Genomic DNA, 23488 nt, shown 5'->3' with positions numbered 1-23488 from the left:
TAATAAGATCCTTGATTCTCTGGAAAGGTAGCCTGACAGATTAACCAACCTGTGATTTATCCAATCAAGGACACTCTCAGGAAGATTTGAGTGTTTCCCTCCCTTTCAATCATAATAATGAGGCTAGCTAGCCCAAGATCAAGATAGGCATTTTTTCCCTATGAACTCTTAGAAAAAGAATCAAGCCCTGCTCATTAGTTCTTATTACATTGAGATAGTTCTCTAGGAACATGAAATTGTGAAAAAATATTGATTTTATGAAACTCAACAGATGCTTACTAATTATTAGCATCATTCTTTCTGAAAATAGGAAGGGCTAGTTAAGAGATTATATTAGTTTTCTATTGCTACTGTAACAAATTACCACAGACACTGGCTGTGGTATCAAAAACATAAATGTATTATCTTACAGTTCTGGAGGGCAGAAATCTGAATTGGTCTGTCTGGGATAAAATCAGGGTGTCGGCAGGGTTGTGTGCCTTCTAGAGGTTCTAGGGGATAATCTGTTTTCTTGCCTTTTCCATATTCTCAAGGCTGCTGCATTCCTTGGCTAGTGATCTTTTTTCAACTTCAAAGCCAACAATAGCCAGTTGAGATTTTTGGGTTTTTTTTTTACATTGTATAACTCTGACACTGACTCCTCTGTCTCCTCTTTCACTTATAAGAATTTTTGTAATTATATTGGGCATACCCAGGTAATCAAGGACCACCTCTACATCTCAATTTCAGCTGATTAAAAATCTTATATTCATCTGCAACATTAATTCCCCTTTACCGTCTACCATAACATATTCACAGGCTCCAGGGATTAGGATATGGACATATTTAAGAGGACATTATTTTGCCTACCTCAGTATATAAACTGATTTTTCAAAATTTATGTTGAAAAGGATGTAACTATATCTACTATGGCAACTAAATATTTTGGAATACAATGTTGGAGTTTGATATTTTATTATTTTATATTCTTACAGATTGTGTCAGTTAAAAAATATTTACCACTTAGGAAATCTCTACCCTGTTACTACAATTAGATTCCTTAAAGCCTGGAAGATGAGAGAAAAACTATAGGAAAATAAATTTAGTGGAGAAAATTAATAGAAGGACTTCCATATATAAATATATATATTAACATTAACTGAAACAAAATACATCAACCAAAGAACAATCATTTATATTCTATTTTACTGGCATAATATGTTTATGGATACTAAGATTCAAATTTTGTTATATTAACTTTTCTGAATTTGAGATTAATCTTTCAACTGCTATTGTTCTAGTGGGATTTATAAAGCACTTCTTTTGCATGTATAGTGCATCAAAACTTGCAGAATGAATGTAACTAGCTTGGAAGAAAATTCCAGACACAAAGAGGGAGCACTCTTTTAAGAAATGCTACAATAACAAAACTCTCCCTGGCAGAGAAGATAATGTGTGAAAACACACACAGTCGCAGACAGACACATACACTCTCTCTCACACACATACACATACACATTCTAAGTTGAAGAGTTTCAGAAGAGTTGAACACTGAATGTGAAAATGTTTTAATGGCACTTTAACCAATATATTTCACTTATATTTTCTTTTTAAAGTCAACAAAAGCATAACATTATTATGTCTAAAGAATCTCAAAAAATATAAAAGCATGTGATAAGAAACTATTGTAGGGCTTCCCTGGTGGCACAGTGGTTAAGAATCCACCTGCCAATGCAGGAGACACAGGTTCGAGTCCTAGCCCGGGAAGATCCCACATGCCATGGAGCAACTAAGCCCGTGCGCCACAACTACTGAGGCTGCACTCTAGAGCCCACAAGCCACAACTACTGAAGCCCGCGGGCCTAGAGCTCATGCTCCGCAACAAGAGAAGCCACCGCAATGAGAAGCCTGCGCATAGAAACGAAGAGTAGCCCCCGCTCTCTGCAACTAGAGAAAAGCCTGCCTGCTGCAACAAAGACCCAATGCAACCGGAAAAAACAAAAAACAAACAAAAAAAAACTATTGTAACATAGTTTCACTAGCAGCATCTTCTTTCTTAGCTTTACATAAATAATAGTGTTTTTTTTTTACATAAATAATAGTGTTTTTTTTTTACATAAATAATAGTGTTTCTTTTCATCACTGATGACATCCTAGCTTGAATGAAATAGTGTATGCCCTTTTTATATCTAGTATTCTTGCCTCTAGAGACCTATCACCACAACACCATGTTGGAAGGTCACTAGCAGTACCCTATATTTATCACAAGGGTGAACGGTGCCCCAAGGAAGCCAGTCAGAATATTACCACCCCTTCATCACTGAGGATGTCACTCATGGTACACCCATCCTCATCAAAAAAAAGATGAGCAGTGATACAAGTCAGCCACTTAGAATATTTAAACCCCTGGTTATGACATATTTCTGAATTGGGGTCAATCAGTCTTTCCTGAGATATGATATATTGGTCTTAAAAGAGTTTACTCTGCTGGAGTCAGAAACAGTTTGAATGACTTTTGCTGGAACTGATTAAGACAATCTTCCTTGAAGATATGGAGACATATAATGAAAAAAAAAGTTAAAGAAATGTATATAAAAGCATATATGAGAGATGGAGAAAAGTAAGAGTCCATATAAGGTCCACTGGGGTCTTGGATCTAGCCATGCCTAAAGGAGTGATGATTATGATGTCTCTGGTTGATTTCATATGCTTAATTTTCAAATATAATTTAATATCTGTTTTGAATTTAAAAATATTTTTGTATTTTAATAGAGATCACATCAATTTATAGCTAAATTCAAATCGTACTAACATTTTTGTAATATTGACTTCTTTTCAGAAATGCAGTATTTAAATTTCCTTGTATTGTTCCTATTTGCTATATTGTTTCATTAGGGTAATTTCTTCCTGTAAAGGTCCTGCCAGGATTAGAACCAATTATCTAATTATATACTGAAAATATATAATTAGATATTAAAGTGGACATATGTTTAAAGTCTACACAAGAAATCAGAACAAATCTCATACTCTAAAGACTGAAAAACACCACATGCATCACAAAATCTGGAAGCACAATTTAACTCTTTTTGGTTTTTATTAACTGCCGAATGTACTCCTGTAATACATTTCCCCAGCATTTTTTGGATAAGTATTCTTTGATCACCTCTTCATATAATGATAATTTTGCAAATTTTTTTTAGCGAGAAGAAAGTATCAATTTGTATTTCTTTAGCATGGTTGATTTGAATTAATTTTTTGCTGTTAATATTTGTGACAAAAAGTAAATGTGAATCAAATTCTTCAGTAACAATTTCACAAATTTAATGAGTAGAAGAAACTTCCATTGCCCCAAACATTTCAAATCATGCTTCTCCTCCACTAAACCACGTATGTCCAAGATTGAGTGCCATTGTGTAGGAGTTTTTCTGGAAGCCTTTCTTACACCAGAATGGCTAGCAATAACTTAACTATACAGGGATATGGCTGCAATTCATATGAATAGATCCTAATAAACCCAAACAAAATGTGCCCCCAATCCTAACGGTCCTTTAGCCAGTTCCTAAAATGCATATGCCCATTCCAATGGTTCTAGTTGAAGGGGTAGAGAGATGGAGGAGGGGAAGTAGGATTAATCGTTGAGATACTATCATCAATCATTGAATAAAAATATCTTATTTTTACAAATTCTAAAAATATATGTAACTATGTGATCACATTGTTGAGTTTCCTCCTAGGACCCTGAAATTATCCCATACAAGTGAGGATCCTGAAGTTCAAGCTTCATTACCTTCCCAGTAAATTTACCTCTAGGTCTTGCAAATAATTTTTAAGTATCTCATCTTTTATTTTAAATGTTTATGTATATATATGGCTATTTATATTTTGTAAGAAACCATCCGAGTCCTAAATTGTCTATAATATTAATAGATGTGATAGAATCGCATTCTTGATCAGCTGGTAGTGTTGTATTCCTTCATTGTGCCTATCTCTTCGTAGTAGTTGCTTCTCGCCTCATCACATATCTGTAACCATGAAGTTTTTCACCAGAACACTCACAGTACATGTGCCAGGCCAGATGGGAGGGTCAGCTTCAACTAAGTTCTTATGGCTCCTTTATTTCAGTATTTTTTCTTTTGTCATAAGTTCCACAAAATTTCTACTATTGGGGCAACATCACTGTATCATTATGATTATTTTACTTTTCATTTTGTTTTCCTCCTAATATGCACAGAAATAAATGGTAAACAACTAAAATGATTTCTCTGTTCCCTGAGATAGTTTGGTGGAACAGAAGCACGCCACTTTAGCAGATTTTGCCAGCACTTATCCAACACCTCAGGGTGCTTACAGAACTGCTTATCTGCTTTTCTCCAAATTTGAGAATTATATTGAGCACGGCTAGTGCCCTGCCTAGATCCCCTTGGATCCTTTTTATAACTTCTGTGCATCTATCCTCAGCTTCTTTGTGCTTTGTTTTTTATGGTTTTATAAAGAGTTAGGACTTTTCTGCAAAACTGACAGAATCAATAGCTATCTCTTTGGAAAAACCAAGAGTTTCAACTCCTAGACTAAAGCACTCTTTTTTTTTTTTTTTTCCCTTGTTAAACCCAAAACCAGGGAATGTACTTTTCCAGATTTCCTCACTCTTAGCCTATCTGTTTCTGAGAATGGATAGTGGAACATTTGCCTTGTCCCACACACATTCTCGTTTCCATGTTTCTTTGTCTTGTGACCAACCTAAGTACCTGAAACTTATAAAACTTATGCTAATGGGTAGGAGAAATTTAACCTACTGAATTTTTCCTTTTTTCTATTTTATGATGCTCTTACTTTGGGGCCATTGATAGATCAGGAGGCTACCCTTAGAGATTCAAGAAAGATGGAAGTGGCTGAGAGGTTTTTTTTATATCCCTTGAGGCAGCCAATAGTCACTGATTGACTGGTGCAGGAGTATGAATGCTAAATTCCATTGCCTTAAGGGGTTGGGGGGAAGTGAGATGTAATTTATACTTCAGGTCTCCTCAGCTGTATTAACCTGAGAACTAGAATTGGTATGATCAGGAATCACATCCATGCTTGACTTCCCCTTCTATGTCTTACTTCCCCTTCTCTCTTACTGGTTTCCCCTGGGAACACTTCCTTAGTAAATCATTGCACATTAGTTCCCATCTCATAGTCTCTTTTTAGGGAACTTGAATTAAGAAAGTGGTATTACTGAAAATTTACTAGCATTCTGTCCTTAACCAAATTCAGAATTTAGTGTTTCTTTTCATGGCTGCAATTTTTCAAAATTTTTTCCTGAAATTTCATGTGCTTCTTTGTTGTTATAGACAATACACACACACACACACACACATACATACACATACACATATACATATACATACATGCACACACACAAAGCAACTATTCTGAGGCCAGGATGAAAAATCTGGACTTGTGAGTATGTATTATCTCTGGTTAGTTTCCTATTGTCAATTCAACTTTGAACCCAGTGTATTGGAATATTATGAGTACTCAAAAAATGTTAGGAATCAATGAATGTAGTTTTACATATTATTAATTGTGAGAATACAAATATAGTTACTAAGGGAGGGAGGCTCCTACTGGGAGATTTTCTATTCATTTTCATTTTTCTATCTCTATCTATCTATCATTTATCATTATCTATTGCAGATAGGTAGATAGGTTGTGTGATATATGTCTCTCAAGTTATAGAATGAAAGGACTAATTGGCCTATGGACATTTTATTTTTTCTCATTCTTTTAGGTTGTTAATTGAGAAATCAATAATATCACCAGTGGTTGACTTGGTTCAGTATTTCAGCTAGCTGAAGTCAGCAACTTGGTCAACCATATTGTTACCAGATTAAAAGGCCTAAATGCAATGAGCTCTGTCTATATACTTTTAATCTATTTTTTAAAAATTCTTATATTTCAGTACTTTCTAAAGTGAGTGGTTGATAAGTGACAAGTGGAAAAATAGGTTGAAGTAACTGTGTTAAAGAAAAACATCTGAAGGCACTCTATTTTGTAGAGACGGCTAGTAAAATAACAGTTATTTATTTTGAGTTTTGCTGTCCAGAGGAAAAATGTGCTGGTAACAGAAACTGGGAGAAGATATAACAGAAATGTTGATACTTTCTTCTCAGGAGAAACTTGAACTCTAGTTGAGTGGTTCCTGATCTTCTTTTCTCTTCCTCTCTGACATCTATTTTCAGATATATCACATTCCAATAAGGACACAAATTTGGATTGTCATTCTCTGTCACTGTTCCTCAAGCTATTTAATTCATGTCTACTTTTAATAAACATAAAAATCTTTCCTCCATTTTTGATACAGCTTGCCCTCCAAACTACTTCATTACTTTAAAGAAAATCACTGCTCTGTTGTAAATTTTCCAGTATTATTTTGCATTTTCACCAAAAACTTTTCATCAAATCCTAGAAAATTCAAAGATTATTCTGTTTCAGAAGAAAATCCAATGCTTGTACTATCAGAAGGGGACAACTGATAGTTCTTGCCAGTTTTATATTAGGAATACTAATAATTAAAGTAGTAGGATTGGCCATATATTTTTTCTTGCTGTTAATAGAAGAACAATCTCTATTGTGATAACTTCTATAAAGTTAAAATTAGAAAATTAAATGAAAAATTCTAATTGCTAAGAAAAGACATAACAGTACTCTTCCAAAAAAAGAATTAGGCCAATTATTGCTGGACACCATGAGTCATCAAAGAAATGCCAAAGAAATTCATAATGAAATACTACCACACACCCAATGGAAGGACTAAAATTTAAAATGCTCTCAGTATCAAGTGTTGACAAGCATGTGGAACAGCCATGCTTTCACACATTGCTGGGGCCAGTGTAAAATGGTACAACCACTGTGAAAAACTGGCAAAGTCTTACAAAGTCAAACCTTATCACTCAGCAATTCCATTCCTAGGTATTTGCACAAGATAAATAAAAATATTTGTTCACAAAAGTCTTTTATAAGAATGTACATAGAAAGAAGTCTTACTCATAATAGCTCCAAACTAGAAACAACTTAGATGTTCATCAGAATTAGAAGCACAAACAAAGGTCAAAACTATTGATACAACATTCAACAACATTTATGGATCTCAAAACACATGATCAGCGAAAGAAGACAGATGGTAAAGTGTATGTACTGAATGATTACATTTACATGAAGTTCTAGAATAATCAAGGCTAATGGATGGTGATAATCAGAACACTTGTTACCTTGGAGGAGGTACTGACTGGACACAGTTATTAGGAAACCTTCAAGGATGATGGAAAAGTCCTCTGTCTTGAGCCACATGATGGTTACACAAGTGTATATGTTTGTTAAAAATCATAAAAAGGTACACTGAAGATCTTAACTTTTCCGTGTATGTAAAATATACTAAAATTTTAAAAAAGTAATGGAGATTAAAAAGAGAAGAAAAGACAAAAATAAATAATTTTTTTTAAAAAAGAGAAGAAAATAATTGAAATAACTGTGTGCAGTCGCTATGCTAGGCACTTTGTGTATGTTATATATTTTATCCTTACAGCAATCCAGTGAAATATATTTTCTATTTTCTAACATATAGATAAAGATATCATATTATCAGAAATATTAATTTATTTGACCAACCTATTAGAGCAAATGGAGAAGTCAGTATTCAATCTAAACTCATGACTTTTAAAGCTATTGCTTTTTCCATTACAATCATGGACTAGCTAATTAAGTCTTGGATGAAAGTAAAAATTGCAAATAGGTTGAAAGGAATATGGAAGAGGCTGTAAAAGGCTTATAAAATTACAAATAAACACAAAAATAGGATAAGCCAAAAACAAGTACTGAGAAATGGAAAGTGTAAAATTAACAGAAAACATATTATTAAAAGAAAGAAATTCACCCTTCATTGTGAGAGATTAAAATATGAATAAATAAGATGTACAATATCAAATAAATACATTATAGCAGAGACCACCAGTAAGAAGATACCAGATGGAATATGCAAGAGCAATGTGATTGATCAGAGGAGTCTCAGTACAGGGTACAACACACTTTTTGTGATTTTTTTTTGTAAGCTATTTAACTTGCCTTATTTTTCTTCATGTGTAAAAGTAGAAAATCTAATAATGAATTTTCTTACAAGACTCTAAGGATTGTGGGGAGGATTAATTAGGTAACGTCCTCGGGAGCTTTGAAGATTAAAAGCATCAAATAAGTGCTAAGTATACAATATGAAACCAAAGAGGCACAATCAAAAAATACTCAAGTCAGAGAGATGAAAGGAGAAAAACAGGCTTAAAAAAGAGATGGAAGTTAAAGTTTGGAATGATATGGAAGGAGAGCAGGAGAGAAGAGTTTGGATAGAATTAACTCTAAACACACATACATGAAACCAAATATGTTTAAAATAATGTTGATATATATTAATTCATTAAGATATGACTTTCTGAAAATATGCCTCAATGTTATTTGTATTGCAACAGAAACTGAGTATTTTCTTTGCAAGGTCCTATCTATCACTTCCAAAAGCTGTCTCCTTTCATTTTTGTCAAATCTGCTTTTAGGTGTCACATGCCTATCCAGCATGAGGCCTTTGTTCCCAGATTCTACTTATCCCTATTGTCTATTCTAAATGTTTGAGATTCACAAAGTCAACCCAAAGTAAGATGGATGGGACTCAGTGACCACAAAGGGCGTCAGTGATCTGTGAAACAGGGAAATGAGCCAATCTCCAGAAAAACAACTGGATGGACTAAGAAACTCTAAAACCAGTTACTGTAGTCAGCTTTACTCTGTAATTTCTTCAAACCAAGTGAAAATTTCAAGGAGAAAACAACAAACAAACAAACTATTGTGACTTCATCAGAGAGATGGTGGTTCTTTAAAAAGTTTTGGGTTTTTTTGCATGAAAAATTTAGTTTAAATATGAATTTGGAATAGAACCAGAATATTTATCAGAAGGTACTACATAAACCACAGGTATTTTGTGAGTCTGAAGTAGAACCAGAATTTTAATGCCTGGAGTTATTAGTCCTGAGGAGGACCAGTGATAAGCAAAACCATGAGGTTGGCTTAATTTTCCAGGACTTACTTTTTTCCCCCTTCAAATGACCTTTTCACCTAAGTTTTGAATACCTGGTGCCTGACTAGTAATTCTATCACCTTCAAATTTCCAACTAGCCTTTTATGTTCACTCAGTGCATCATCCTCCTTCCTGATCTTGACTCTGAGAGCTACATTATATTTTGGCATCTTTATGCTATCAAAATTTCAATTCCTTCTCCTCTTAAATTACTTTTATGGAAAAATGTGATCTGATAAACTAATTTACACTAAGATATTATAAAAGTGCATTGGTGAGCCACATTTTTTCCTGATCCATTACAAACTACACTCAAATAGTCCAAATGCTGCTGAAGTACTTTGAGATAATTCAATAGGTTTCATCTCTACAAGCAAAACAGGAAATTTTGTAGCTTTTTAGCAGGTACTTTTGGGGTGGTAAATTAACCTAGAATCCTTCAAATCAAAAGTTCTTTTCAAGCCAGAAACACAAAAAGTATTTACTAAATTATTCCATTTATTAAATTTCAAAGATACATAGAACTCACCTATGGTGTTGTAAGAAGTCAGGATATTGGTTACCCTTGATTAGAAGGGGGACATGAGGGCTTCTGGGGTAATGGTCTGTTTCTTGATCTAGTGCTGACTACATAAATGTGCTCACTTTGTGAACAGTTATTGACTTATACATTTATAATTTATGTACTTTTCTGTATTAGTATTATGTTTCAATTAAAAAAAAAAGTTCTTTTCTATATATGGCTAGTTCTCCTTAAGATGACCTGTAAAATAAATCTTAAAAAGCCATAACTTATTTGAGTCCAGTGTTTAGGCTACCTTTTCATGAATCTTTCCCTGATCCTCTACCTCTGTTGAAAGTAACCCTGTAGTTATTTATGTACTTTCTTACCCTGTCTTCTGAACTATGAATGATAGTATTATATCTGATTCATCTTTGTATATACAATGGTGATGCATACAGTATATCTGTCAGATTAGGAAACTGACACTATATTACTAAAACAGCTTTAAGTGCCTAATAAATGTTTTTTGAATGTTTGAATGATGCAATGAATGAAGGATGGGTGAGTGAAGCAAATATAGCCATTATGCAGGGAACTATCCCTTGATGTTTCCAAAGACAAATTAGGATGTCAATGGATTATATCCTGCATCACAGTTCTGGACATGTATCTTTCCAGCTTGAATACCTCTAAGACTCCCATTGCATACTAAAATGCAAACTTCCCAGATAGAAATTAAAAGTTTTCCAGAATCTGGGTTCAAATACACTGTTCACCTCAACTGGTTATTGTATACACTTAAGTGCCCAGGGAAGGCATTTTAGCTGAACTAGATTTTGGCTATTTCTTCATGATGCCATTAAGTCGCTCATCCTTCACTCTATTTTAAATGCAGTTAGCTTATTCTCCTTCTTACATACCTGTCCAAATTTATAATATTTAGTAGTCCTTCTGTGAAATATTTTTTATTCCCTTCTTAATGCACCTTTCACATCTATTTCATGTTATTTGTGGTTTATTTCTATTGAGGGTGAGGATCATGTCATATCCATCTCTGTACATGCTATTTCTTTCAGTGCAGTACCTGTGATGTGGCTTCCCCTGAGGGATCATAGTGGACTCATCCCAGTAACACTGGTCACCAAATTTCAAGGAGCTAAGGAAACTGAGCCGAGTCCTGCCTTGTATAAATGACTGCGTACACAATCACCCTGAGATCAACAGTCTCCTGAAATTACTTCAAAGCCAAAAAGTAATATAAAGCTGGTAAGCCTGTAATAAATTTGGAGGAGATGTATATCATAAATTATTTTTCGTGGCTGAGAAAATTATAGGTGTATTCAAAAGCTGACTGATGAAGCTAAAAGAAATATTTCAAAGAGGGCTTTGGAACAAGGTATAACTGTGCCAAGGGATTCTGTGTATGATTACAATAAACAGAAAAAAACAATTAATATATTTATCTAAGCAGCTAATTTCCTCCCAGAAGAAAAATGGCACTTAATTAATTTGGCTGAATAGGACTCCTAACTGTGAATTCTCAGCTATGCTGCTTAATGGGGTCGCCTAGAAGACCAGCTAGAAGTACAGAAGCTATTGAAGAGAAGAATTGGAAACACTATGTATACCAAGAACCTTCTAATTAGAGGCAATTATTTGTAAACTTATTGTCCTGTCTTAAATGTATTATTAGAGATACCTATCTAGAGGGGAAGTGGTACACAAAGGGAGTTGGATTAAATGTAAGAAGGTAGTTCAAGTTCTATTGCTTTGGAAGGAACCTGCTAACTAACTCCTGGCTGTCTCTGGCCCCATCCCACATCCCCCTGCTAGCAGTGCGAGGTGGGTCACCCCTGAATTTTATCCTTTCTATCTTATATAAAATGAAGATAGTTAGGTTGATAAAAATATATGAAAGGATAGAAAAACTTCTAGCCATGCCCAGGAGCCATTGAAATCATTTTTTTCTGAATGTAATATTTTAGAAAGCTTCAGAAGAATATTTTCAATAGCAATAGCAAAAGCCTTGCTTTGATGTTAGATCAGAGATACCCAACTTTAGTGGTCAAAGTCAGAGAGTATCTAGATAAAACTCAAAATATTAAAGGACACTAAATACAAATGTAGGTAAATTCCAATGACTAATTTACGTTGGATCTGCATTTTGGGCTTTTCTGCTAAAGGAACTTGGGTCAACTATGTCTTTAAATTAAACTTGTGTTTGGATAGGCTTTGGAAAGGGGCATAAGTATTTATAGAGTGACAAATTAACTTATCAAGATCATCAAATATTTTCTTTTTGACACTGTTTTGTGTCTGTGCCAGATAAACATGTTTGTTTGGCATGTAGTTAGAAATTTATGACATTTAGGGAAAGTCTGATCTATAGTACTAGGAAACCCAGAGGGCTACTTGTATAAAGGGAGGCTCTAGGGCGATAGAAATATGCATCAACAAACAAAAAAAGAAAACACTTTGCATATCTTGCAAATATCGTCTGAGGCAACAAATAATAGTGCACTGATCTATTATGTTGCTAAGTGTTTCTGCTTTACATTCTCCCTCCACTGAAGCAAGTCTTAAGGTGCTAATAGAAACAATGAAGAGAAAAGAAAAGCCTTGGTGAGCATAAAAAGGTCCAAAACTGAAGGAAACACTTTCAAGAGAGATTTTTGTTTGTTTGTTTTAGGAGAATAAAAGAGGTTAATCACAGCTTCCATGACAGTTTATTCAATACTTGGAAATTCTAACAACCTAAGCAGGAGATGTGACATACTACTTACCTAAGGCTCCTTTCTTCCTACACTGCTTAACTCTAAATAATCAACTCACTATAGTGAAAATCTGACCTGAATTTAGAGAGCATTTTCATTTCCCTCACAGACAGTCCTGTTGGAGGTACAGGATAACAACTATGATTTGGCAAATATTTCCTATGTGTAGTTATAGTTTGATTTTGAAATCATCTATAACCCATATCACTATGGGATCCAGTTGACTACAAAAATAGATATACATTGTGAAATATTATGTTTGAGATATTAATTACCAATGCGTGTATGTGATAGTTAATATCCATCAAAAGTTTAAAAAAATAAGTAGGCAGTACTTTCGCTGAAATTTAAACAAACTCGTTCCAAATGCATCTGTCTCTAAGGCACTCATAGAAGAGAAAAATATTCTTGTATAGAATGCTGACTCTGCCAGGCACTGTTCTACACTGATAATCTATTCAAACATTTTTTTTCATATTATTGAGTACATTTTTAAACAAAATCTTTTTTTTTTCAGCTAATTCTATTGTATGGTTGTAACATATGGCATTTAACAATTTTCCTCTTTTGAAAAGTTACGTAGGTGGCTTCTAATTTTATCATATTGTAACAATGCCATTTTGAGTATTCTCAAGAGGAAAACCATGCCATTTTCTTCCTGGTTTTGGGGGGGAGGGGGAGGGGGGTTCCTAGATGTAAATTTGCTATAGTAAATGTACATTTAAGGTTTGATAGGTATTATATAATTTCCCTTCAAAAACTTTCATCCCTTGTCTAGCTATCCCATGTCTGGTGAAGGGTCTCTCCAGAAAAGGATTTAAGCATAAACTTTCCATTTTACCCTTGCCATACCTAATAGAATTGTCTACCCACAATCTGCTGAGTTGTGATGTTGAATAAATTGGGTTCTAGCATGGTCATTGATACTCTGTTCTCCTCTTTTCCTCCTCACTGCTTCATATCAATCTCATTTCCCATGTATGTGACAGTCTTCTCTACTAGAAAATAATATCCCTTTCTTTTTGAGTGTTTTATTCATTTTTATTTTCCTTCAGCTCATAGCACAATGTTTTGAAAATTCTAAATATTCAGCATATACTTGCTGAATAAAAATCAGCCATGGAAAATATGTCCTAGTGCATATACATACACCAGAATATATACTTATATACATGTAGACATATAAATTGATATAAAACTTTATATATTTGTATAAATATTTTTATATAATTTCATATAATACTAGAATAATAATTCTTTTCTAAGTCACATAGTGAATATTTTAAGCAGATATTGAGTTGTAAATCTCAGAAGCCTAAACAGAAATGACATTTTTAAGAGATTCTTTCTGTATTTGCAAAGACAACCAATGCCCCCTTAGATGTTTCTATCTGCAAAGGAGCCATATTTAGATAAAGAGAAGTAAAAACCCTTAGAGTGTTTCATTAAATGAAATAAGTTAGATCAAAATAATTTCACTGGAAGTGTGATAAAAATTTGTTCATGCCAAACACCCAACAGAGATTTCTGCCTCTTTGTAAAGTTTTCTGGCTCTGCATACCTGGATAGAACCTGATAGTAACTTCCTGGCATCATCTTCTGGGCTTGCTCAGAGTAGAGCTGTGATTTTTCTAGTATTACAGCTGATGGTTGACAGCTAATCCTAATGGAAAAGCAATGCCACATTTGCTAATCCTAACAGAGAAGCTAAATCACTTTCACTTTCAATCTGGAAATACAAAATCAGATGAGTTTTTTAAAACAAGATGCCACTCTAAATTCTATCCCAGTAAATAAAGATTGTGTATATTTATCTATAAACATAAATATTTCAAGTCACTTGCTATGTTTAAGAATGTACTTGAAGTCACTTTTCTCCCATGTTATAAAAAAGACAGCAATTTTCACAACTCTATTTAAAAGGGTCAATAAAATTTATCACAAACTATTAAAGAATTGATGACTATTTCTTAACCATAGACTAAGCACTTTATTCTCTTTTTTCCTTAAATTTTCAGATTAAATTGTGAAGCTTAAAATTTATAGGATAAATATAAATTCATATATTGTTTTCAAAATTTCTTTTTTGGAACAAGCTAGTATAAGGAACCATATAGCTAATTTATATAATTATTAAATAAAAGTCATTGACAGCTAAGATTTGTATAATATTTCACACATTAGGAAAAATTTTCTCATACATATATTAGAGCAATCCACAAATGAGGAATATTTTATTAGAGTATACATTTTGGCATTGCAGATGAAATCACCCACATCATGAAAGGGTTGGGCCCATTGTGTAGTGTAGTGGAAGTTACTCATACTGGATCACTAGACCAAATTATTAAATTTTCAAGAATTTTACTGGCTAGTTGGCAGATGTTGGTAACCAAAAATGGGCCATGTTGGGGGTATTTACACCATGGAAATTGGCACAAAGTAGAGCCCACTCCACTCCACCCCAATCCATAACATTTTAAACATTTACCAGCACATCGGTGGGTTAGTCTATATTCTATGATCCTTGCTATTAACAAAATTCTAAAATTGCTTTACTTCCCTTTTTTTTCATGCACAAAATGGAAGCCTTAATAATCTATTTATAAAACAGTGACTATCTGAGAACTAATAAATGGTGAAGTTAAGATTAAAATGCAAGATTCTTTATTAAAAAATAGTCATTTATACTACAGTTTTACTGCTTATACTAGTGGAGAATAAGTTTTAAAGGTGCTGGACTACTGGATGGAAAAGGGGTTTCTGTTCTCACGGATTTTTTAGTCTAAATGTCTTCATATTTTTCTTCTTTATATTATGCAGAAATAAAATTAGAAATCAATAAAAAAGTGAGAATATTTTTTATTAAATATTTGATTGAGAACATAAAATCTTGGTAAAATCAATGGTACATGACCCAGATATCATACCTCTGGGATTTAATTTCAAAACTCATTTGTAAAATAAGAAAATTTGAAATAAATTATATATAAGGTCTTTTATGACAGCAAAAAATCTATGATTCTTTTGGTCAAATAGATATTTATAATAATACCCTGCATATATTTTCAACATTCCCATATATTTTGGATGCTTTACTAATAATGCCCATGTCTTGCTTCTGCATATAATGAGTCATTGTCCGTGGGGAAGATATTTTTTTAGGTGCATTATGGAAAGTTAGGGGCATCTTATAATACATACAGTTATGCCCTCTTCCATCAAAAATTATTTAGATAAAACATCACCTTGTTGTAAGGCTTTCTTATAGCCATCATGCTGAACTTGAGTAATTGGTTTATAAGATATTCATAATTAAATACCCAAATAAGAAGCTTTTATCAAATGGTAAGAAAAAACTCTGATCTGACACTTTTTAGAATAGCTAGAATCATGGCTTAGGTGGAGCTAAATGGATAGGGTACTCATTAGATCTCAGATGCAGCATAACATAGGAAAATGCTGAGTTCAACTGAGGTATATTTTTGAAAATAAAGAGCTAAAATTATGCATTTTAAGTATGTGGTACAGTTTTTTTCCTACATTCAAAAGTATATATAAAAATCGAAGAACTAAACAAATGGAAAGATATTCCATGTTCATGAATAGGAAGACTCAACACTGTCAAGATGTCAGTTCTTTTTAACATATCTATAGATTTAATACGATCTCAATCGAAATCCCATTAAGTTATTTTGTGGATATTGGCAAACAGATTCTAAAGTTTTCATGGGGAGCAAAAGATCCAGAATAACCAATACAATACTGAAGAAAAAGAACAAAGTTGGAGGTGTGACACGACCTAAATTCAAGACTTACTATAAAGCTACAGTAATCAGGAGAGCATGGCATTGGCAAAAGAATAGGCAAATAGATCCATGGAACAGAATAGAGAGCCTAGATACAGACTATGTAAATATAGTCAATGCATACAAAAGACGTAGAGATAGTCTTCTCAGCAAACAGTACTAGAACAGCTGGTCATCCACATGCAAAAAATGAATCTAGACACAGTCCTTACGCCTTTCACAAAGTTTAACTCAAAATGGATCATAGACTTAATTGTAAAACATAAAACTATAAAACTCTGCTTTGTGCCAGTCTCAGCCTATCATTAGTGATGCTATTGGCTAGAAATGCCTATGTACCCTTGCCTGGGGCCTTTGGTGAGCCTCACAGACATTTCCTATTTCAAAACCAATGTTGTGGCTGGACTGGCCCTTGTGGTTCTTATTATGATTGCAAGAGACCCTCAGCAATAACCATAAGGGAACTCTGAAACAAAGCAAAGTTTATTACTCATAGGTCCTGGAGAATACACAGCACACAGTATGGGAACACAGCAAGATCACAGTGGGAGACAGAGAGATTGAGAGATACAGAGAGAGAGAGAGAGAGAGAGACAGAGAGAGAGAGAGAGAGAGAGAGAGAGAGAGAGAGAGAGAGAGAGACAGAGAGAGAGAGAGAGACAGAGAGAGAATGCACTAGTGCAGGCCTGGGGTTCTATTTCTACTGGGGTTAAGGGTAAAGGGCCAGAGTTTTGCGGGTTCACTCTTTACTGGTGAATTTGAAACACAAGAGCAGGAATTAAAGCATGAGAAGGGAAAAGCAAATAGCCAGTTTGTTATCTAAGCCATCTAGAGATCACTAAAACAAAGAAAACTTCTGGGTGGGGCAGCCTGCTCTTCATCTAGTCCTGTAGCTGGCATTGTGTTTATCTGAGCTGTCTTTGAAGTGAATGCCTTGGCAATCAAAAGCTTAAAGTCAGACACATTACATTACAATTAAAGAAAACAAAACAAAACTCTCAGGCACTTACACTACAAACTGCTAGAAAATAACAAAAGAGAAAACCTAGATGGGTATGGCAGTGCCTTTTTAGATACAACACTAAAGGTACAATCCATGAAAGAAGTAATTGGTAAGTTGCACTTTCTTAAACTTAAAAACATCTGCTCTCTGAAAGACACTGTCAAGACAATGAGAAGGTAAGTCATGGAGTGAGAGAAAATATTTGCAAAAGACATATCTAGAAAAGGACTGTTATTTAAAATAACGAAGACCTCTTAGAAGTCAATAATAAGAAAACAAACAAAGTCTTTGGCCCATTTGCTAATCAGGCCAAAGACTTTAACAGACAGCTCACCAAAGAAGATATACATATGGCAAATAAGCATATGGAAAGATGGTGGGAGAGATAAATAGGCAGAATACGGAGAATTTTCAGGGCAGTGAAAGTACTACGTGTGATACTGTAATGACAGACACATGACATTGCATATTATACATAGAATGTATAATGCCAAGGGGGAGCCATAATGCAAACTATGGACTTTGGGTTATTACGATATGCCAATGTAGGTTTATCAGTTGTAACAAATGTTCTGCTCTGGTGTGGGATGCTGATAATGGGGGAAGGTTATGCATGTGTCGGGGCTGGGAGTATGCAGGAGATCTCTGTTCCTTCCCTCAATTTTGCTGTGAACCTAAAAGTGCTCTAAAGAAGTCTTAATATAAAAAAAAAATTGATAAAAACTGATCTCTATTCAGTAATATCTTGTAATATCAGAGATCCAAATATCTTTAAGAAAATTTTTAAGGAGATAAAATTAACATTTCTCTCCTTAAACCAGGGCAACGTGGTCTCACTTTGTACCTTAAGTTTAGATGACCTTGATCTTGTCCTGGCTCTCTGTCTGAGTCTCTCCACAGGGTAAGAAATTTTCAGAGACAAGAGCTCATGCCCATTTAGAAAGTGGATTCTTTTTTTTTTTTTTTTTCCGGTATGCAGGCCTCTCCCATTTCAGAGCACAGGCTCCGGATGTGCAGACCCAGCGGCTATGGCCCACAGGCCCCACCGCTCCGCGACATGTGGGATCTTCCCGGACCGGGGCACAAACCCGCGTCCCCTGCATCCGCAGGCGGACTCTCAACCACTGCGCCACCAGGGAAGCCCAGAAAGTGCATTCTTACTCCTAGACTTCACTTTAGGTACTAGGACCACAGAATCCCCTGCCCTAACAGCCATGAACCAGATTTAGGTCCCACACAGTCTCAGTCTTGCATCTTAACTTGCAAGTGCGGACCATTTACTGGTGTGCACACCCCTAAATCCACGGGTTGGCCTGTAGATATTTGCAGAGGGTGTAGATGAAGATTGCACCTGAGATCTGGAGTACCAATGCATGATGGTGAGACCATTCATGGTGGAGAAAAAGGGAGGCTGTTAGTGAAGGGAAAAAGAAATACATAGGTGATGAAGGTGGAACATAATGTAGGTAGAAGCCCAGAGTTGCACTGTCTGGAAGGCCAGATTCTGGTACAGAATTCCAAGGAGATTTTCAAACCTGGTCTTCCAGAACATATGAAGGTATTTGTATCAAAGTAAGAAGATAGAATAACTTTTACTAACAATTTTTCAGCTTGATATATAACTTTTTGACATTTAGACTTACAATTTGTGAGCCTCCATTTTCATTTTTGTTCTGGGATGCACAGATTTTAGGGATGTGCTTGCCATGAATATTGTTAAGAACACTTTGTCTCCTCCAGTTTTCCTTACATACAGGCCTATGGGAAGAAGTGAGGAAGGTATGATTGTTTTGAATCTACTTGTTCAATAAGTTGCAAAATTCTTTTCTGACTCTCTCATACAACCTGTCTACTTAGAGTTCATTTCCTGTGCAGCTCTCCATATCACTGGAATCTGTTTGGCAATACAGTTGATGGAAATATAGCACATGGACATGTCCCAGCTGCCTCAACAACTACAATCTAGTATCATAAATGTATGTAACTTCTACTATCTAGAATTACCAGTTCTTGAATTTCTGAAATTATACAAATAGCAAGTAAAAATTTAGACAGTCAATCTGTGATATGTGTGCTTCAGTTTGGAATGGTGATGCCTTCAGAAAAATAAAACCAGGAAATTATCCAGGCAAGTTAATTAAAAATAACTTAGTGAATTTTATATTTCATTGTCTTTTGAAGGTAGTTTTCCTAAAATTCATACAGAAAATTCTGTCAAACTATCTCTCAGAAGCATAAAATTTAAACTATGTTATGTTTGCTGTCGAGAAACAGGATTAAATCGCCTCAGAACCTTTCTAGAAACAAATTTCTTATGGGTACAAAAAGAACAGTGTTTGTTTTGTTCTGATGTTTAGAATCAAAATATGTCTCCAATTTTGTTGGTTAATGATTGTCTTGGTTCACACACTTTGTGTCTACTTCCAGATATTGTGTTCCCATACAATGGCAGAGTTTTAGAAACAAATGTTTTACATTTAACATTACCATCTTTTCCTATTGCTTTCATTTCACAACTATAGTGTTCATTGAAAAAAAAAGTTGGTGTAGAAGTACAATGTTTTGGGAAAAGAAAATCCCTCAACAAGGTGAAATAAATGTTAAAGAAAATAATACGGGGTTAAAATGGGTCCTCATTTTAGGTAAATAACCTCAGAGCCACAGGTACATGTTAAATTTGAAATATATATTGTTACATCTTAAATACTGCTTAAAGATTTTAATGTTGTACATAATAGAATGACAATGAGTGTTACTACGTGACCTCAGATATCTTGTTGGCTTACAAGACTGGGAAACTAATGACCGTTTACTAAGATTAAGACTGAGTGTTGAGAATTTGAGGGATTTTTGAACAAGTGAAACAGAATTCAGGAAACACAGTACATATATTTGTAAATAACTAGGCAGTAGATTGTTCTTAATGTCTCTCTGCTTTCTTTGTCCAGTCTTCAGATCTATGAAGAGGCTGATCAACCACATTGGACTAGAACAAATGCCCCTAGGTAGTCCAATAAATCAGTCATGGAACCAGTATGGGAGCTATTTTGCCCCTAAGTCAGGCAAGGAATATCACCACTGTTAGTAATTCCACAACAAGGGCCATGCAAACTCCATTAATGAAAGTATGACTGAGTGAGCAGAGAAATTCCTATTAACCAAGACTGTGGGGATGAGTCAGTGAGATCAGTCAGATTTCTTGTGTGACCATCTTACTGTCTTGATATAGCAATGCCTATATTTGAAATGCATTGACAATTTCACATGAGATTGTAATATTTCAATACAAAAAAATCATATGGTGGGAACACTATTTTGTATTGTTTTGAAAAACATATTTAGAATAACAACTTTTTGAAGCCTTATGAGTGTATGGTTTTGAAATGTTTTCAGTAATAAAAAGATTTTCTAATTATCATTTATATAACTTTTTCTGAAGATCTCAGAGCAATACAGTTATGCGAGGTCTTTGTAATTTGCGAGTTTTATATCATAATGCAGGAACAAAAAAAAGTCCTTGTGAGCTTAAGTAACTGTTAAATTGAAAACACTGAGTTAAATTTAAAGAGGTATGTATTCATGTTTGATAAAACTACATGATATATTACTTTGAATGTTGAGATCCATAGAAAATCACTTCAATAGATTTAAAAAAATGTGCAAAGCCTCTGAAGTTAATACCACTTCAAAGTCGAAAAGCTATATGCCTTAAATGGTATAGGATTTTTCTACAGAATGCCATTAAATTTTTAATTTTACAACTATGTACAAACTGTAGGATGATCTCACATTTGGAAACATACCAAAAATTAGGAGATGCTGTTTTTGAAAGTATGGTAGGAAAATATACATTGCATTTCCATGGTGTGATTTTTTTAGAAATCTAAAACCTGAATTTGGAGAGTGAAAAAAAAAGATTTCAGAAACTATTTTCCACTTTATCAACTATATGTGCTATTGGAAAGTCTTTTAAGTCCATTTCAAGCTTTCAAAGTTCTTTTAAATTATTTTAAATTTAACTCCCACATTAAATATTAATCTTATGAAAATATATAGGAATAATTACAGATTTAAATAAAAATAGTTCTTGGATGTAAAATCAAATTTTGCCCCCTCTGCCCATCCCAAAAAATGACTCAAAGCCGGCAGTCCACTTACTGTTGAGTGTGATATCATTCATTTCTGCCAGTCTCCAGAACATTTGCCCTTTAGGTCACTTCACTGCCCAATTTAAGGGTCTGACCAGCCCAGCCTGATTCTTTTCTTCAAGAACAAAGCTATATTTTTTCAAATGTTACATATTTATTTTTATTTACTGTTTATTCATTTATCTCTTCGTTTATTTTACTTAAATTTAGCTCTGTCTCCCCCTGCCCTTTTTCTTGGTAATTGATGTAACACTACTGTCCCTCCTACCATGTTTTCCAAGAAGTAAGGGAAGTCATTAACATATTGTCATACTGTTGTTTCCATATAAAGGAGCATTGCCCACTGGTGATAGTCAATCACGCATTTGCTTATCAGGTAACTTTTCTATTTACTTTTAAGGTCGGTTTAGAATATTTGCCACTCTGTAAGGGAACCCTTTGAGTACTTAGGGTACTCAGTACCTGTGCTTGTTCAAATCTTGTAATGATATGAAATAGCTCAAAAAAAGCCTTCGAAAGAGTTGGGTGCTGCCATTCTTACTTATCAGTAGAGTTGCTATGAGATTAATGTAAATCCATATTCAAAGTATGTAGTCATCTGCACATAAATTCCAGCTAATTCTTTATAATGCTAAAAATATGTTAAATGCTTTATTTAATTTGGTTAAAATGGAACATGTCTTAACAGTGTAATAATTTTTTTTAAATGGCCTTTGGAATGAGCATGGCAATCACACCAAAGCTGAGGATGCAGAACTGATCTAAGATACATGGTCATTCTCTTGGTAAATACATTAAGCATATAAGATAGCTATGATATGTATTTTACCAAGAAAATGACCTGATTGACATTTTAATATTTAATTGTAGTATGATAGTCTTGTTTATAAAAAGTTATATTTTTATCTCAAGTAATATTTGATTTCATAAGTTAGTTAACTGGGCAGGTTGAATACATATTGCACAAGGGCATACTAATGCAATTAAAAATTAGCTTAGGCAAAAATTGTCATGAAAAATGTATAATGTGCTACCAGCAAAGATTACTTCTGTGTTTACTATGCTTAATATTGATTCTTCAAAGACATGTTTCATAACCAAGTTCTTTTTTAACTTAATTCTTTTTTGGTATAAAATATTATTTGAATTCAAAGATAACTCTATATTTAACAAAAAGGCTCATATGTCAACATTTACTGACGTGGTTAACTTTCATACCATTATTTAAAACTTAAGGACAAAGAGGTTAAGGTTTTTTAAAAGATTCATTTGTAACTAGGCATATCTTTAAAAAAAGTTTTAGTAGCCCACCAGCAGAGATCTGATTTATTAGATGTTGGTTAGACCAAAGATGTACATTTTACCAAGCAATTCACATGGTTCTGATGAAGATAGTTTCTATACCACATGTGATGAAATAAAGTTCAAACAATAGAACATGATTTTTAGGACCAAAAAGGAAACAAAAAAATGTATTTGTATTTTCTGATATCTCTCTCTGTGAATAGGCTTTTAATAAAAATTCAGCTAGGAGTCCCCCATTTTCTTTGCAGATCATCAATGCTCATAAGCTATCTCCTTCTACTCCCCATTTATTTACTTCATTCTGTTTTCAGTGAGAAAATTAATTGCATTACATTGGGCAACCATTATTAGCACCTTTAATTTTCCCATCCCTGTCTCTCTCAATTCAGGAGTGGTTACCAATGAAACAATAGGTTTGATTGGGAGGATGCACCCTAAATCTTATTTTTGAATCTAGGCTGACTGTGTCTGACCAGGAAAGGCTCTGAATGACAATCTTATCTCCTGCTGTTTAGAAAACAGAGAAGTTGGCTTTTCCATCTCTCTGAGTCTGCTGATTCTCAGTAATTTAGATTACAGGCCACAGGCAGAAAGACCCTTGCTTCCATCTCTGCCTGCAAACTGACAGATTCTTGCCTGGGCTTATCTCTTTTCTATAGAATTTTGCATTTTTCCATCAGAATTCTGTGTTTTTCCATCCTCTTCCCCTACAGCTACAAGTTCAAAGGCATTTGGCGTGACTCCCAATTATTACAGGTTATAGTTCACCAAATGTTTTTCCTCAGGACAAATGTCACAAGCATATCAGCATATACTATATCCTTTCTTCTACCAGCTGTCACGTACCAAGACAATTTTTTAAATTTTTATT

The 23488-nt window shown here is 34.2% G+C and overlaps 1 long non-coding RNA gene across 1 annotated transcript in view; it reads right to left on the bottom strand.

Moving 5' to 3' along the window:
* LOC141275773 (uncharacterized) overlaps positions 1–18896 on the bottom strand; it is a 79268-nt gene extending 60372 nt beyond the window's left edge. The window contains exons 1-2 of the long non-coding RNA XR_012324064.1: positions 18808–18896; positions 13914–14081 (exon numbers count right to left, since the gene is read on the bottom strand). This is a non-coding gene — a long non-coding RNA (uncharacterized lncRNA). The remainder of the gene's footprint in view (positions 1–13913; positions 14082–18807) is intronic.
* Between the last annotated feature and the right edge of the window lie 4592 nt (positions 18897–23488).

Source organism: Tursiops truncatus, chromosome 11, assembly GCF_011762595.2.
Source record: "Tursiops truncatus isolate mTurTru1 chromosome 11, mTurTru1.mat.Y, whole genome shotgun sequence".
Taxonomy (NCBI): domain Eukaryota; kingdom Metazoa; phylum Chordata; class Mammalia; order Artiodactyla; family Delphinidae; genus Tursiops; species Tursiops truncatus.
Note: the sequence above shows the minus strand (reverse complement) of the source record. Positions and strands in the feature narration are given on the sequence as shown.